This window comes from Schistocerca cancellata, chromosome 2 (assembly GCF_023864275.1).
Source record: "Schistocerca cancellata isolate TAMUIC-IGC-003103 chromosome 2, iqSchCanc2.1, whole genome shotgun sequence".
Classification (NCBI taxonomy): Eukaryota; Metazoa; Arthropoda; class Insecta; order Orthoptera; family Acrididae; genus Schistocerca; species Schistocerca cancellata.
Window position 1 is genome coordinate 994,674,155 of NC_064627.1, and position 19,687 is coordinate 994,693,841.

Below are 19,687 nucleotides of genomic sequence, written 5' to 3' on the forward strand. Positions count from 1 at the left end.
GACAGAAATATTTGAATCTAAATAGCCATTCAGATCGTTGTAAGAAGAAAGAAAGGTTCTAACTCACGAAAGGTTAATTAAAAATTAACTGTGTGGTAGAATAAGAGTAGAGAGTCTCCATACTTTAATTTAAACCGTATTCAGTAGCAACTGTTTATGGTGGTAACCGTACAAAATCTCTCACTGCGTGAGCATGAGAGACTTAAGCAAAATAGTGGTAGAACGATGGCCACGAGACACAGAACAAACGTTTATCACATTGCTACAGAGTGCTCGTTGCAGTAAGGTTATGGAATTAGCTACAGAATATGAAGACCAAAACTCGGAGCCGTCTTGATGAACTCTAAAATGATACTGTCGTTTATGTTAGCGGAATGGATGCCAAAAGATTAAGATTTTATTATCTTTGACATCCGCAAGTACTATAGCGCCACAGTCAGATGGAGAAAATGCAAGAAAAATGTGACGAATATGGTCTATTAAAACTCTGATCACTTGGTAGAGTTTGCATGTGCTCCAGATACAAGAGTCGACAAGGAACATGGTCCTATAGCCCCAGATCAACCATTCAAAAACTGAAATCGTCGTTCGCTCCCACTCCGACCTGCTTCTGTAGATCAGCGTGCTAGGTAACGAACCAGTCAGATGGGCCATGTTTGATCAGGTATACTGGCGCAACGACCGTTGATCTGGTACGCCGACAAGCTCAAATGTGGCCTTATGGTGATTTACAACAGTCATATAAGCGAATTTCATCCTCGTAACCAATGTCCAACAACAAAACAATGCACAATAGCCAGAAAAGGGAAAATACAGAGAACAAAATTTATGCAATTCGCTTATACAAATTAAGAAAACGAATTTCTGAATTTTGAAACGGCGGATCCACATAAAGCGAACCTGATGTTCATAGGAAGAAGAGGATGATAAGCAAGAAGCTTTCTCCAACTGCATATAGCAGTCTTTTGTTGAGACGGGCTCCTCAACACCTTCACGCCGCTTCCATAGTAAATAACGGCATCACTGAACCAGTATTTCTACTGGCACTACGATTCGGAGCAATCTGCGATACATAGCATGTATTTCTACATGTCGACCTGCATGCCAGTACGTATTTAACATTTAGTCGCTGGCGTAGCTCAAAATTGGTCTTCTGCTGGATGGCGCATATCGATACGACAACGCTGTCTCCATGGGAACCATTGGCGTCGCTTAACCACCACCTTTGCTGACATACCGTCTACTAGTTTGCAATAAATCCTCACAGATGGCTGCCGTGTTCTGACAACCTATTACGATTGGTTATCCCATATATATCACGTACTGACGAAATGCTGTATATAGAACCTATTTCCTCATTCGTTATTAGCTTTCATGTAACCAGCCTATACACGCCTAATTCTGACAAGTGTTTTACGTCCTGTATGCCTGATTGGCTATCGCTGACGTAATTCGGTATGCAATGCACGGAACATCGCGTATTTTATCAATAAATGCATTGCTCTGCTCAACAGTTAATGTTCGTGCAGTTACAACACATCCTCCATTCACCGCTACCGCCTATCATCATGGGTATAATTTCTTCTTTTAGTATTTGTTACATATAATATATTTTTCTGTTACTACTATTTTCAGACAGCCATCTAAATCCAGTCTATGTCCACATTTTAGGATGAGAGTCTGGAGATTGCTAAAGCTGAACGAAATTGGTTACCATAAAAATAAATGTTTTTGCAGTAAAGACAGTTGCCTATTTTTAAAGCATATAAGAGAGTCCCCAGACAGGCTCGTAATTCCTAATCAGTCCCATGTCTTTCAATGTTCTGGGCACTTATGTGAGCCAATGTTATGATGTATTTGCTTAATAACAAGAGACTGTTGTACAGTTTGATTGTTAATAGTGACTCAGTCTGATAGTGTACTTAACCACTAATACTAAGGATTTGCACAACCAACGAAATCAGAGTTTTACACCCATGAGACGATGGCAATAAGTATTGCTTAAAATTACACCAATTCAAACACTTCATTCTCTGAATGACACTGATACACACACACATAATACCTGTCTCACAGATATTTGATAGGAAGCTTAACCAGACAGTGCCTGAAGCGAACCAAATATTAGTGTGGCTTATAACTGTACTTCAAACTTTCACAAGCACTCTGTAGATAAACTGTTACAAAAAATAAATTACTGGCTTTGAAAATCTAAGCAGAACAGCACACGCTGCGTTCCATTTCGGCCATACACATCGATAAAAATGTAATTTTGCTGTCCCGAAACTTGTAGGAACAATGTCCTAGACTCTGAATAAAAGTAACTGAAATGTGTGAATAAAATTCATTTTGTTAAACATTTGACGGCGATGTTAGCTTGCAGTGTGCCGGTAATGGCGGTCAATTAGGGAAAGGATATAATTTACGTATACTGGAACGATGTTACCGTTAATAGGTAGACATTGCCATAACGACGAGCATTACGGAGGTATGCTGACGAAGCCCCCCCCCCCCCCTACACACACACACACAGCTACGAACATGGCCTTCGTTCGAGCCGCACCTATTGTTCCGCTCAGCACAATGGCTCGCCGCAATTATCATCTGACGCCAAATGTACCGCGCACTCGCAACAAAACGGAACGTCACGGGAAAAAACGACAACACAAAGTTCTGTCTGCCGTCTATGTGTCTGTCTGTGAGTGTGTATGTGTGTGTGTGTGTGTGTGTGGGTGGGTGAGGGACGGAGAGTATTAGCGGAGATGTGAAAGGAGAAGAACGGACAGCCATGGTTTATAAAATTCCATGAATGAGCGAACAGGCCGTATGACACTTTCACATTTCGACAGTAGCATACTGCAGTGATTTATCAACGATGCTAATGTTATTTGCACAGTATATTCACCAAGGTGTTGCACGACAGAAGTCAGGTACCTCGTCTGCAGGATTATCGTCAGCTAAATATCAGTCTATGGGTGTGTCTGCATGAGTCCTTTGTATATACTTAATTATGCAGGAATTAGCCAAAGGAACACCATCCACAATTCGACAAAACAGAAGTTTTCCAGTCGTCTCTGACAATGACACTCAGCGTTCCTAAACAAGACATTTGAGGCACATTGTTATTCATTTATATGTGACTAGAACCATCTACGGAAGTCTGTATTTTACAAACATGTGCTTACCTTACGAATCAGTCGAGCATCATAGAATCTGAAGTTGGCTGATTATCCCTGGAAACAAAACAAGTATTATAATAGAAACTATTTTAGTGGAATAATGTATGCGAAACAAATAATAAAACTGTAAGATTAACTTCATCTATCTACAAATCTACAAGCATATCCTCTTTTGTCGGTATATTGGTCCAGTTGTCAAATTGAGAGAAATAATTACGACGTTACCAAAGTCTTTAGAACAAAACAATAGCTATAAAACAGACCAAAAGGAATCGCTTTAATTTTCATATGACATTCTCCATGTGGCCGAAAATAATGGAATTCTATTTTCTGCTGTCCTATAGTCCCCAATTCATCACTTAATATGTATGGACTAAGCAGTGATTCACTATGTTTTGCTGCACTATGCACTATGCTTTCTTACCACTTGATTTTATTATGAAACGAGGAAGGAAATGCTGCTCCACCAGGAAGGCAGTTGTAACCAATGGGGGTATAAAGGAACGACTAACCACGCAAGCAACATTACTCTTACGTAGGAGATCCGCAGAGAAACTACTACTGGTGCTTTTCTTGCGAAGAAAATCTCGAGCCTGCCATTGGTCATCACTTCAGCGTAGAGCTTAGTCCAGAGGTTAGTTTGCCGTAGCTAGGCTAAGGATACTAAAATGCTACACCTGTTCTTTTAGGCTTGTCCTCACCTATAATGACCTCACCTGCCCCATCAGGAACCATGTCCACTTTATCTGGAATCGGTTCCTAACCTCTAAAAATCACCTGAAATCACAGCTTTAGCTTCGTCCTAAACTTCCATTTCTCTTTTTATATACAGTACATACATCAATTTCTGATACATCTTCTCTTTCTCGGACACCTTAGAAAAAAATACATTAAACGGTCTCAGCACAAAATACACTGCTCTCTTATCTAACCAGGTAGATTGCTGCATTACACTGCCATGTCTGACAATGAGCACCCACGACTTACCCAATTTCACCTGCCGCAACTACAATTAACTTCTGAACAACGAAATCGCTTTCAACATATTCTCTTCGTCAAGTCGAGCGTCATCTCATCCTATGGTTCTTTTTCTCCCTTGTTTATCTCCAGTGTGAACATGATAGTTTTCATACACCATTATCACCACCAATATATCATATCAACATCTACATCATCTGTATTTAATTTATAGTTTTACTAGTTTGATCATATCCACACCAACATCATCTCTATTCAATTTTTAATTTCATAAATTAAATACGTCAAAATGTGAACAGGCTATCAATGACCTAAACGTAAACAATTTACTGAGAAAGCATAACATTTTTGTGTAGTCCCCTGAATGTGAATTGGCTTTCAATAAGTTGAAGGGCAGTCTGTCCAAAAATATTGAATTGTTTCATCCACAAACCACTGAGCTATTCCACAGTGTTATGGATAGTTCCGATTTGATAATAGGAGTACAACAGATCTGAAATCAGGTCATTCATAAACAAATTGGTTTCGCTACTCGAGTTTTGACGAAATTCGACTATCAGAAAAGAGGCCTTAGTTATAGTATGTTGGCGTAGGAAATTTAAGTATTATTTGTGAGGGCACAAAACCGTTGTCCGTACTGACTTCAGAGCATCGAGATTCTTAAAAGACAGCCGGCTATTACACAACATGTTGACTAGATGGGCACTATTACTTCATCAGCTTGATTTGGAAATAAGGTACACAAACTGGATAGATAATAGTGTTCCTGATGCCTTGCTTAAAATACATGAGAGTGATGATAAGGTAAACAGAAGGCAAGAAGATGAAAGCATCTTAAAGTTCAATTATTACAAAGCAGTAGAAGGGAAAGACATAATTAAGGACATCTGTAAGACTATGGTTGGTTTAAAATGGCTCTGAGCACTATTGGACCCAACGTCTAAGGTCATCAGTCCCCTAGAACTTAGAACTACTTAAACCTAACTAACCTAAGGGCATCACACACATCCATGCCCGAGGCAGGATTCGAACCTGCGACCATAGCGGTCTAGCAGTTCCAGACTGTAGCGCCTAGAACCGCCCGGACACTCCGGCCGGCGTAAGAATATGAGATGATATCAAAATGTGTAGACGATTGTCTGAAATTGGTAAAACACAAGTTTGATGACATCAATAGTATAAAATCAGAACATTCTACATATATAGGTGTTTTGTATTTGAAGATGGAAAAGGATTCTGAAATTTAGTGAGTATGTGGGCCCTCCCAAAATATAAGAGAAGTCACTGATTATTTCCAATTGGCTTATGGCCATTGCAGGGCTCGAAAATGCACTGACAATATCTGGGAATGTATCATGTTTATCAACTTGGTAAGGAGTACAGCAGAGAAGATTAGATTTATGTCAAAAGCCTATAGTACCTAACACTACTAGCCTAAGACCGCTGCCAACTGTCAAGCCAAATAATGTGATGGAAAAGGACGTGTTGGATTTGTTCTGAACTTTACCAAAGACATGTGGAACTTATGCCCATATTTTAGTAATAGTAGTATTTTATTAATAGCAGTTTACCAAATCGTATCCTTTGTGCAAACAGCAAAGCAGTTTATAAGAGAACGACTATGAAATATTTTGCTAATGTGGAAAATCTTCACGTTGGATCCTAATTTTGTTCCAAATTCTAGAGGGAAGGAATGGCTAAAAATCAAGTACACAACATCCAAATATCAACATATCACCTGTCCATCAATCCAGCAGAGAAGTATAAGCACGAAATAGGTAACCTATGTCGTACAACGTGTCTTGAAAACCACCAATCATGGGACAATATGTATCACAATTTGGAAACATTGTAAATGTTTAAAAACATGAGAGCACACGTTTCTCTCCTGAAGAGATTTTGTGAGAAAGGAAATGCAGATGTTTAGTAGCTGTGCTGACAGAGTTATCTCCGTGTACAGAAAGCACTACTGATGAAAATCAAGTGATGGTTAAAATTAAGATAAGTAAGCAAGCAGAATTGGGGATCCACAGGCATGATGAAATGTTAATGGGAACAGAATTTAACGTTTGTAACTTACTTTTTGTTAAGATCCATGAACAACCAATTATATCTATCAAGAGATAAGTAGTTTCTAGTTCTGGTCTATTTGTAATTTAAGCTGTCCCAATAAAATGCATATTACTTATAGTTTCCTATATCAACAAAACTATTAGGAGTGAAAAATATTACAGACATAAGAAACAACAAAGCTAGAATTGTGAGTAATAATAACCACAATTAGGAAAATAATGTTAGCAGAACGTAAATAAATTAACATGTTACATTAATGTCACAAAGTATAAGAAAAATATTTTAAAAATACAGATATTATATTTCTATGTATGCATAAAGTTATTGTCTTTGCTAAATATCTAGAATACATCCTGGAAGATTCGAATATGCTAAAAATTACACATGGAAAGCAAAGTTATGGTGATGAGAAGAAGTGCCTTTATGACGAAAGTGATTTCACTAGTGTGTGGCAAAGAATGAATAATGTCTATTGCGAGAAAACGGCTTGTTAACTGACCACTAAGTTCAAAAAAACCGAAAGAAACATGTAGGAACAAAGGAGATTATAGTGCGCATTGTCCTTGTGAAAAATGTGGTTCTAACACATCACAAATTTTGAATTATCCATGTTTATTATAAAAATGTATGTATGTGTATGTATGTATGTGCGTGTACATCATATGTTCTAAACCACTTGACCGATTTCAACTGAACATGGATTTCATATCACTTATTGTCTACATAAAATCGCTGGGAGGGTAAGAACTACCTACAAATCAATGACGTTGGGGGTGAGGGTCGAAAAGCACTGTGGCCCACAACATGCAAATACCTATAACTTCGTCATTCAGTATTTGCGAATGAGAGCACTTGGTAACTAGCAACAAACTGTACACACAATTCCAAACTGTTGCGAAACATTTTCTCGCTGACAACTCACACAAAATGGTGAGAAAAAGAAAGGTTATCATTTAATATCTTTTGGCTGTTCATGCAATAAGACTACCACCTGAGCCATTACGTTCTAATTTATTACTTCCTTAGAACTAATTAGTGTATTCGTAACACACTTCTCAGACATATCGACACATGTTGCTGAATGTACATACAAAGTTATATCACTGTAAGACGCGTAGTTCTTGCAATATGACGACATAAACACCCAGAAGCGTTAAAAGCTGCGACATCACGCTGGACATTAAAATTTATTACATCGGTTTTACTCACTCTATTCACAACACTTTCCCCAAACAGTATCCAAATGTGGCACTGAATTTACCTACAAAAGTTTATCATAGTATGAGAATGTGTGAAAATGAAATTACAGAATGAATAGGATACAGATGAGTGAGGAGGATATAGATTAGAGGGAAATGGACGGAGAGAAGGAGATGCACAGAGAAAGGAATGAGGAGGTGCTGAACAGGGAGAGGGGAAGGAGGAGACAGACAGAGAGAGAGGGGAAGAGGATGAAATGGACAGAGAGATGGGGAGGGAGAGAACGGTATCAGAGGGGACAGGAGGAGAAGGACAGATCGGAATGTGCAGATGGACAGGTGGAGGAGCAGATGGAGGAGGGAGAAGGAGGGAATGGACACAGAGAAGGGTAGGAGAAGACATACAGAGAGTGAATGGGTGGAGGAAATAGGTGTAGAGGGTATAAGGGGCGAAATGGACAGAAAGATAGAGTGGGGAGGGAGAGAGGAAATGGACTAATAGCAGATAGAAAATATAAATATGTACACAGCAATAGCAGATACTCAGCTATTTTGTATATATAAACACTGAGGAAGTGAGGTATATGTTTTTAGTATATAATGATGACAGAAGGTTAAAATATACGAAGAAATTTTAGTTAGCAAATAAAATTAATAAACCAATTTACACAGTGTAACACTTAAAACATATGAGACAAACAATAGTAAAATAAGTGTCCATGTGATTCACACACAGAGTTTACACACTTATATGGAGAGTGCATATGAGAGTTATAATTTTCAGATGAATATTGACTAATACAAGGCAGTTTAAAATTATGTACGTATTCTAAATGATTATTACGTGCTTCCTTCCTTTATTTTGTTTAATACAACGTGTACACTAACTGACACACAGAAGTATAGTCGGTCTGGTGAGAAATTTTCTTGCAACTGTACTTTAGGGTACAAATCAAGAAATTGTGGGGCATGTATAACGAAGAAAAATACCGCCGAAACGCATTAATACTAAATGTTTTCAAAATCTCTGTCAGTGGAAATATCGATCGATTAATTTTGAACCAATATGTAAAGGTTGGAAAAATAGATAGCTTTGTAAATTTGTAAAATGTGTTACTTTTGACATATGCATTGATTTTAAATGATGAAAATGTGTAATATCCACTTCCTTAATTGTAAGCGACAGCTCTACTCCAAAAGGATTAGATAATGAGTTAATTAGAAATTAAACATATATCACAAGTCAAGTAACTAGACTAGATGATTGCTTTGGCTTGATCCGTGATAACGTGCTCAACTGGAGAGGAAGACAGTGTCGAGGCCTTGAACAATGTAGACACTCTGTCGATCACTGAAGATGTAAAACTGTCGTGGTGCTAAAAAGTGCTTCGAATCTTCATTAAATTGGTGTTGCTTTTCACTTACACGCTAATAAGTTCGCTCTGAAATCACCAAGTCGAGGATGCAAGGATTTCCGGACTTGTGCTGGTGTGAAAATGTGTGAGCTGTGGCATGCTAATTATTCTAAGTGGATAAATTTAAGGTATATGTATTGGTTGCCTTTACTTTTCCATTTCCTTGTGCAAATTCTGACAGTTCAATTAACAGTGTTCAGTAATTCACTATAGAAAGAAGATTGAAGATGACTGCCATAATACGACATTTGAATCAACATGGCTTGCTTCCATCTTAGAAGATTGCGTATGAAGCACGTTTAATAAATTCGCTTTTAACTTTTCAGCAAATTTAAAAATTAATTAAAAGTAAATTAGCTCTTTCAGAGCGTGGCAACTGTAAGAAAGTAGACAGAACATTTATTTCAGAGGGTTTAATAAGACACAACATAATATAAGCTATTAAACAGACAAATGCAATCATAGTATCACATTAATAGTTGAGGTAGGCCGTGTTTTTGTAACAGTGGGTGAATTTACGATCGAGCACCCCATTGCCACGAAGACGGCAGCTACAGCGTCTGGTTCAACGAGCAGCAGCCGGTAACACGGAACAGTATAAACATGTTGACTATACTCGGTGCATTTAAACAATATTAACATAAGGAACAAACACTTACAAGACTAGTTTTATAATTAATGTCTAAATGTCAAGTAAGACACTTGAAGCGACTGTACGCAATTTGATGGCACTTAAAAGCACAAATTGAATTTACAGAAAATCATGAGTGTTTGGTCATATCCTACAAACACTATTTGTTGCAAACTGAGAAACGGCTCTGAGAAACGTGTGACATGCTTTTTCACTTGTGACAGACGATAGGGAGCAACGTTGGAGAGGAATTTCACCTTATGCCAGACACCGTTTTGTAGTTTTGTATTCCCCAAACATGTGTCAACACATTTTGCGCTATTTTCGATGGTTTTCTTTGTATCTTCTTTCTGCAGAATTATTATTACAAACCGAAGTGTTCTGTGGGTTATATGAACTTTTAGCACAATGTATTTACATTTGTAAGAGGAGCGATTATTGTCATATATTTTACATCAGATTGCACACAGTACTGAATTGATACAAATATCACTGACTTGAGGCAGTCTATATTGTTCATTTGTGATATGCCTAAAGGTTTTAATTTTATAGTAACTTTCGAAATAAAGTGGATGTTTACATTTGTTTACACGTCTCTCATGAAATTGTTGTTTGTTTATGGTGGTAGCTATAAATTTACTGCGCAAAGTAGAGCAGTGATTCACAACCTTTCTGATACCGTTACCCACAGTGGAGTTCCACACCCCCCCCCCTCCCCCTTCCCACACCATCATCAACATTAGCAACTACTTAACTTTAGAATGAAAAAGAATTTTCTTTGAACACTTCCATTTTTAACTTAACTAAATATAAACGGTATTTAGTATTTTGGGTGTTTTATTAAACCACGAACTAGTGTCTCAGCTAAACGATTGGTACTACTTGTTTTGGACAACAGTTTTTTTATAGAATGATGAAGCAGTTTTCATTGCATTGTGAGTGTTACCTACAAGGGTTGGACAAAAATATGGGAAACTCGAAAAGGACATTATAATGCCTAATATGATGTATGAAAACTGCTGGCATTCAAAGCAGTTTCCAGCCGTCTCGTAAGGAATAGTTACGGTCCTGTACGGTTTTCATACTCTTTATCCTGCAAAATATTGGTAAATTCACGTAACTGTAATGGAAGTGGATAGCGATCATTCACCCTTTCCTCCAAAGAAGACTACAAAGGCTCAATAATATTATCCGCCGATTTGGTTGCCAAGAGAGATGTGATAAGTCATCCTTGCGCTCACAGAACCAGTCCTGGATGATTGCAGAGCCCTGCCATCCATTGGACAACAAACTTTGTACCACTGGATGAACGTGATCAGTCAAAATGGTCACGTATATTCTTGGCAGTGATGCGACCTCGCCGAGTAACCATGGGACCCATGGAATACACGATACGGCTGCCCAAATTATTACCTAAAACCTGCAATGTTTCACACTTGGCAGCAAGCAATCTGCATCCTAAGCTCAGCAAGGCGTACGCCAGGCGTAAACTTGGCCAGGAGTCGGAAACAGTGTGAAATGAGACTCATCTGAGCGAATGACTTTCTTCCAGTGCTCCACACTCCAGGTTTTATGACTCTGGCCCCACGTTTTCCTGTTACAGACATTTGCTTCGCTGACGAGTCCTTTTGGAATTCTAGCTCACCCTGAAATTGCTAGGCTATGGAGCTCTCTTCCGTGTTGTTTTGGTTCACGGGTGCCAACGTTCAGTTCCGCAGTGACTTTTGCAGCTTTCGTCATCTATGACTGTCTGTCACCATCACTCAACACAAATTTTCGTTCGCGTTGTAGTTTAGCGGATGATGTTTTCCCGCTTTCCTTTATGCGGTATCAAACTTGGATTCGGTGCCTCGGCGAACAGCAAGCGCTTCGGCTGTCTTGCTTACAGGACCTCCAGCCATACAAGCACCAACAATTTTCCCGCATTCGAATTCACTTAGCTCTGATGTAATGCACTCAGAACTATACTTGAGATGGCTCAAGAAGATTAACGAAGCTCCCAGCACCGTTGTTGGCTTTCAACTACGCAGCGCAAACGGCCGGAGGAAAAACAACAGCCATCTGTAGATACGTGACAACTCTGTGGAGATGCCACAGAGACGCTTACGAAATGGTGATAACGTGGCTGGTTGAGGTAGGGACGCGAAGCTGCCGCTCCCAGCCCGTTGCAACTACACATAGAATACTGCACTGGCAACAACTAACACTTGCAACGTAATGATGACATTGTGCAGGTGCCATTAGTGATGAAATACAACAGCGCCACCTGAAGGCTTGTCTAGCATCTGAATTTATGTTCCAGCTTGAGTTACTCGTGGTGTTTCCAGATTGTTGTCCAATCTTTCTACAAGTCTATCCTCATTGAGGATAGACACTTATTTAAAAAAATGCCTCTTGTGTATGACTCACCTCCCCAGCGGCACTTTCTTCTCCCACTCCCATGTCCCCCACTTAAAATTGAGCAAATTAAAATGTGTGCACTATACTTGGACCTATTGTGTGTAAATCACTTGAACGCTGGAGTCCTTCCTTCCGACTTAAAATAAATAACCGTTGCCATTAATAGTTACAGTAATAGTAATAATAACAATAATAAATGTTTAGGCCATACAGCAGTGTAGTAGCCATCAGCTATTGTAGTGTTGTGCTGTCAGTTAGCTCAGTTATTGTTGTGAAGAGAATAATGAAGCAGTTTGTACTATAACTGCGAGTATCTACTGCTTGGAGATATTTAAGCATTTGTGATGTATATGTCTCACGTCTACTACCACAGCTATATGGTGCAAAGTAAAAATATGTGTATACTTGGTGATCAGTGTAAGGTTAACGGGTGATCTACTTGAGGAAAATGTTCATACATTAATTTCACGATCTGTAGTCGCAACCACATTGAGTCACACGTTGATAAAAAGGAAATATTGGCAACTTACGTAATAAGTATTTCACTCTCACAAAATAGTAATAATAGTACTGATCTCTTAAAATTTAGTTTCGTACCAGAAATATTCATTGAATACTTAAGTTTTTACCGCTAAGAAAATTACGTTTTACCTCTCAAGGGTCAATTACCCCCAGATTTGCAACCACAGACCTAGAGATCATCATCTGCCAAGAACAAATAGTTTCTATTTTTACTTTTTGTTTATATTTTAATTTACGGCTGGGGATCACCATAAATCGGGGGTTTTTGATGTTGTGTTTGTGTTAAGGTAACACGCTTATTTCTTTCGCTGTTGTCGTTAGACATGCATTTTGTAAGACTTGTTCGCCAAGCATAGTTGCTTCCGCCATTATGTGTTGTTATGGCTGTGAGGTGTTCGTGTTTCCTGTGGTGTGTTTGTTGGGGATGTGGCACACAGATTTGAAGTCTTGTTCATTTTTGTGATGTTTATATTGTGTGTGTGTGTGTGTTCGTCCTAAAAAGAGAGAGAGAGAGAGAGAGAGAGAGACAGTGTTGTGGATAGGAAGGTAATGTGAATGTTGTGAAGTATGGGAGGGGAATTTAATTTTAGAGGATGTTCTATTGTGATAAAGAGGGTTTTAATGAAGAGTGGTATGTAGTCATTTAGTACTTCATTTCCTGGGGCTATTGATTTTTTGATGTGATAATTTTGTCTTACCGTTAATTTCTGATAAAGGCTGTAACTAGTTTCAAGAATTCTTAAATCAGTCTCAGTGTTCGTTGGGTGGTGATTCAGTGCAATTAGGTGACCAACAAATATTGCGAGCTATTGTTCTCCAGTGTGCTGAGATGTTCTCTATGCCTGGTTTTACACTCCCTGCATGTTTGACCTATATATACAGATTGATAACCGCTGCAAGTAAGCTGATATATATCTGACTGTATGTTGTGTATCGCGTTTTTTTTATATGCATTTTTGAGTCTATGTCTCTTTAGTATTTGCCCATATTGTATGTAACTTTGTTGTCTTAAGTCATTATGTGCCACTTGTTGCTTACTGTCTGCTAACTTGTTGTGAATTGTTTTGCATGTGTGTGTGTGTGTATTTTCCTGATTATGTGATCCCTGTTTTCTTATTTTGATGTTTATTTTATATACACTTTGCATCATACCCATTCTCCCGTTTAATTTCTTTTGTGTTCAGTTCTTCAGTGTTTTGTTCAGTCCCTGAATTAAATACCTGAAACTGGCTTCCTTATGGGTTAAAGGAGTAACCAGACGTGCTATCTATGGAAGTGCTGGTGATTGTAAGATTCCTGTAAATGTGAACTGATGTTCGTTGTTCCTCTTGTGTATGGTGAGGCCTAAGAAATTGAGTTTTACATCTGTTTGTGTTTCAACAGTGAATTGTATTTGTGGGTGGACTACAATTTATATTTCAGGCAATTTATATTTCATAAATACTGTACCAATATTTTACTTTGTACTACTTTGGTTTAACAATTTTGCCAAAGATTTGACTGATATGACCAGTGAAAATGTCAGCTAGTAGGCAACTGATTGCGGATCTCGTAAACAGTCCTCCTTGTTGAGAGTGAAACTTGATGTTAAATGTGAATTAGTTTTGATCTGTGATGATCTGAGTGTCGTTGACGTTTCTTGTGTGTTGCAGGTACGTTCCCTAGTAGTTGCAGATTTATTTCTATGACGTTCATTGGATCTTCTGTTAGAATGTGTGTGTACATGCGTGTTACACCAAACAAAAGTAAAGTTACTCTATTTGGTATGTTGTCTTCCTTACTTTTTTCTGTTATGTGATTTGAGTACTTTAGGCTTGTGTCTTCAGTGTGCTTCTGGGTTTTCTGTAACAATGTGTGTGACAGTTCGGCTAAGCAGTATTTTCGAGCATTTGTAATGTTTATAAATGGACATATGGGATATTTGCTTTCTGAATTTTAGGAAATGATTTTAGAGCGAGGGTATTGATATTTTTCTGGTACATTTTTTAAATCTGTATATCTGTGAAAAGTAGTTCATCTGTTTTCCTGAGTTTTCATTAGGTTTCTTTGGTATCAGTTTGTTGGACCACTTGCTAATTCTGTGATGTTGCTTTCTGTGAATTATAATGTTTTGTTAATGCATGAATTTTCCCAAGTTCAACGGAACCGCCCTTGTCAGATATTGTGAATAAAGCATTATCCTGCAATAACTTTTTCTGTGGCCTTCTATATGTTTTTACCTCAGTTAGATTGTGTATCGCTTTATGGCGGTTTACTTCCTCAGCAACTAGTTTTTCTCCTAGTTTTGCACTGAGTTAAGGTGTTCTCATTCTTTCTTGCTGCTTTAATGTGTTTGGTTTCTGCCATAATATTCTCTGTTATTTTGTGGGACAGCATTGTGTCTATGTTAGGTGTGTGACTTTTTCCAAGCAAGCTGCTTTCTTGTTCAGATAAACTGTTAGGTGTATTACTCATTTATGAAAGGTATGTTTGTTATGACAATGTTATGACTGTTGGACATTTGTGTAATTTATCATTTTGGTGAGTTTCTTTTATTCGTATGTCTGTTTTCTTCCTATTATAGAATCTGTGTATGTTCTAACCCTGTGAACTAATTCATAAAAAATGATGGAACCATTATATGATTTGCTAATTCCATTTGCAATCTGTATAGTTCAATCTAAAATGCTTGCTCTTTGGAATAAATAGACCAGATTTTTTGCTTTATCCACTTGATTTCAGCTTTGCAAATTTCCTTTTGTGCTGCAGATGACATGTTGCTTACAATTACAGTTACATAGCTGGGTATTATTTTGTGGGCCAAACATACTTGAATTTCATATTAAGAATTGTATGAGTATGTTCTGGAATCAGTTGAAAAGCTACGAAAATAGCTGGTTTGTGCGTAAAAACAATCGTTTTGTGAATGTTCGAGTTTTTATTTCTGTGGCTGCTACGAAAGTTCGGAGAGAAATTCTATCTTCCAAAAGACATCATTTTATAGTTTTTATTCATAACCAGTCAAATCACCCTATAATCCATAAAAATAGCATATATATATATGACACAGACTTCATGAAACGCTATGAATAAACAATGACTACACAGAAGAACTGAAGACGATAGAACAAACTGCACTGGAGAGTGGATATGATGCAAAGACACAAAATTCATGAACAAAAAGTGAGAAAATTCCAAAACAGGCAACACATGATCAATAAAAATACACACACACAGACACACAGACACACACACACACACACACACACACACACACACACACACACACACACAAGGACAGAATACAAAATAGATCAGCTGACAGAAAGCAACAAATGGCACATAATGACTTACAACAACAAAGCTGAATGCAGTGTGGAAAATACACTAAAGAGACAAGAACTCAGCATACCAGAACAGCAACACGATACAGAACAGACTTGGTTGTAATATCACCTTCACTGACAAATATAGCCAACTTGGTATATATCAAGTAACTTAACTGTTTGCAATCCATGTAAGTGGTCAAACATGCAGGAATTTTAAGGCCAGTTATAAAGAACATCTCAGAGCACCGAACAATAAAAGCTTCCACTCAATATTTCCTCATCTCTCAAACACACAATCACCACACAACGAACACAGAAGTTGATTTAAATATTCTTAAAACTAGTAACAGCCTGTACCAAAAATTAATGATAGAAAAGAATTACTACATCCAAACTTCAAAAGGCCAAGGAAAGGAAGTACTAAGCGAACACACATCACTCCTCATTAAAACCTTCTGTGAGACAACTAGATACCATCTAAAATTAAATTCTCCTCCCTATACTCCACAGCATTTACGTTAATGGTATATCCAAACAAACTCTCCCTCTCTCTCGTTCTTTCTCTCTGCCACTTTCTCTCCCTCTCTATCTGTTTCGGACATGCGCAACCCCCCACCCCCCACACACAAACTGAACATCACGAACATCAAGAACCCCTTATATCTGTGGACACATCCTCAATGAATACGCTACAGAAAGAATGAAAACAACACAGCCATAACAATACTTAATTTCGATAGAAACTCTCTGCTTGGCGAGCAAATCTTACAAAATGCATATATAATGAGAACAGCGTAGGAAATCAGCGTGTTACCCCGACACAAGAAAGGGAGAAAATATCCCAGCGTCAAAAACTCTAAGTAACACGCTAAATAATTCAATATATGTAGCGAGTCCCAGTCGAAAATTAACACTAAATAGAAAATTTAAAAAAATGTTGTTTGCAGATGACAATCTCTAGACTGTGCAGTAGATTTAAAACTACCACCATAAATAACCAATAGCTTCATGTGCAGTTTCTAATCAAATGTATACATCCACTTGATTACAAAAGGTACTATAAAACAAAAACCTTTAAACGTTTTGCAAATGAACAACATAAAATGCCTCTGCTAAATTATACGTGTCTCATCTCTGTACTGTATGTTAAAAAAACGTAAAATATTTGACAATAATTGCTCCCTTTTCAAATGTAAATAATTTGTGCCAGAAGTTTATATAACCCCCAAGAGACGTTAACATGTAACTAGAATTTTCTAGAAATAAAATAAACAAATGAACCCTCTGAACATAGCATGAGGCGGAATTCCTCCCCAATTCTTCTTCACATACACAAGATGATGGTAGGGAGCAACATTATTCAGTTAAATTTTATAACTTCTTAAGAGACTGAAAATTTCCAGTGGACACGCGGTGCGAAAACTTGAAAAGGTAGATCTTACATCTGATAGATATTAACTCACATTTAAGTGTCGTCAGTAAGTATTTGGTTGGTTTGTACAACGGTATATATTAGTTCACATATAGATGTTGTCAGTAAGTATATGTTTGGATTGTACAGCGTTTTTGTGACTACTATGAGGAATTTAGTGTTATAATTGCGATAAATGCAACCCAGACAGATGTAGCAGGTCTCGAAAAGTGACAGCCATAAAGCCTTGACTGTGTGCATACTGAAATACAACAGAATACTAACAAAGTAGTATTAGAGGACAGGTTCTTTGTTGATGGAGGGTTAATAAATATTTCAACCCATTTTATTTTACTGTATCCCTTATCTGGTATTAAACTACGAGGGTTGAATGAAAAGTAATGCTTCCACCTTCGTTAATTGGGTCTGGATGGGAATATTTTAATAAATCAAACGCAGAAACTACCCTTAGAATGTGATTAATTACCAATATTCACTTTCCCACATAATCACCAGTCAACTGGATACATTTCTGTCAACAATGAACAAGTTTTCTGAAGCCGTCACGGAGGAAGTCGACACCCTGTTTCCGCAACCACAGTCTCACAGGTCTCTCAACGTCTTCATCGGAAGCATAATGATGTCCCCGCAGATCGTCTTTCATTATCGGGAACAGATGGAAGTCAGACGGTGCTAAACCTGGACTGTATGGAGGATGCCGTACGGTGGTGAGAAACTGATTTCTGGAGTTCTGCTGTGGTGGCACGTGAAGTGTGCCAAGCAAAGCAATAATGTGACCGACATGTTCTTGTGAAATGCCCATTGTGCTTGTAATTGTGCTACGACGATCGTCCTGAATCAATCTGTCAACATTTTGCTTGTGAAACTCGGTGGTTGCTGTCACAGGACGTCCAACTCTTTGTTTGTGAAGCAGGTCCGATGTTCCCACCTCAACATCTTTAAACTTAGTCGCCCAACGACGTACAGTACTCACATCAACACAATCACCATAAACTGCTTTCATTCTCTGATGAATCTCCTTTGGGGTGACACCTTCTGCTGCCAAAAATTCAATGACTGCACGTTGCCTAAATCGCAATGACCGACCGTCTGCGCAGGGTTCCATACTTTACACTGTAACAACACAACCGTTCAACGCTAAGGATTCCCGCCAAATGGAGCTGTAGAGAAGAGTCTATCGAACAAGCCAGTACCTACCGCATACCAATGCTGCGAAAAGTTGAAGAGTTACGAAGGTGGAGGCATTGCTTTTCAGTCAACCCTCGTATATGTTTATTACAGAAAATTTGACAGTAATGGACAGCAACACAGTGCCATTTGAGATTTAAACAATTTACTTATAGTTTCACGAGGACATGTCTTAATGAATTAACAAGAAATAAAATTTCTATACAGCAATATTACAGAAAATTTGTGAGTTTTAAGATTTTATTTCACATATTCCCTCAACTAAAACCAGACTTCGTCAACTCAGAATAACTGTCACTATAATTATTCTGTTAATGAAATTCGACAGGGTTTTGACATACATAACTAGTATTCCATTATAAGCCTTGAAAGATATATGTAAGGAAGCCCTTTCACAAAGAAATAACAATTTCCCACTATCCAGGTAATAAATGGAAGCCTCTCAGTTATTTTCCCCACGGCTGACATTATGAGATTCTCACACGTCATGTCTCCACTCATAGTTACTACTTGATAGTTATCTGGTATGACTGACTTGAGCTGTGAAGTACCCAATTCCGCAACTTAACATGTGGCGCTCAAATGTGGGTTTACAATCTTCACTTGAATTTGTTACTCTCTGAAGACTTACGTTAATGTTTCTATAGTCTCCTGTGAGATGCCTGTCTAGTAAATAAGGTGACCGATAAACGATTTATAAAACGCCTAACCATCAAAACTGATAGATGCAGTGGAATAAACAAAAGAATTAATACGTACCAAACTAAAATAAAGACATTACAGTAATAACACGTTAATGAGTAGTTAACATTGTAACGTCGTCTCTGAGAGACAATTTGCATAACCTTTATGTGTTGGGCGGCAGAATAAGCGAAATCACATTGGCCGTTCACTGGCAGACTCTGATGTTGAAACAAAGAACTCTGGTCTTGGAGCCTTAGTGCTTACAGATGTGTTCTTGCGTTAATGATTCCCAAAACTTTGATTTGTCTTGCAGTTCCAGAAGTCTGCTCCGAAAACTCCTTGGTGATTTTTAAACCAGATTTCTCTGAGCGCGTTTCGTCTGTAGTAGGGAACGGACCGCCATTGACAAAGCAGAGGAGCGCTTCGACAAATGCACGCCGCAGAGCAAAGGGATAACGAGCCCTTTTCTCTCAAGCCCTCCCATCGCTCATCTGGTCGAGCGGACATCACAGCCATTAGCAGAAGTCTACTTTGTCCGCCTCCTCCACTCGCCGGTTCAATTTTCTTTCAAACAGCCTTGCCATCCTACGCCACCACTAAGGTCCATCTCGAAGAATATTAACAGCTGCGCCATGTTCTGAAGCATTTTGGTGTTTCTCACTAGAAAACTTTGTCGTT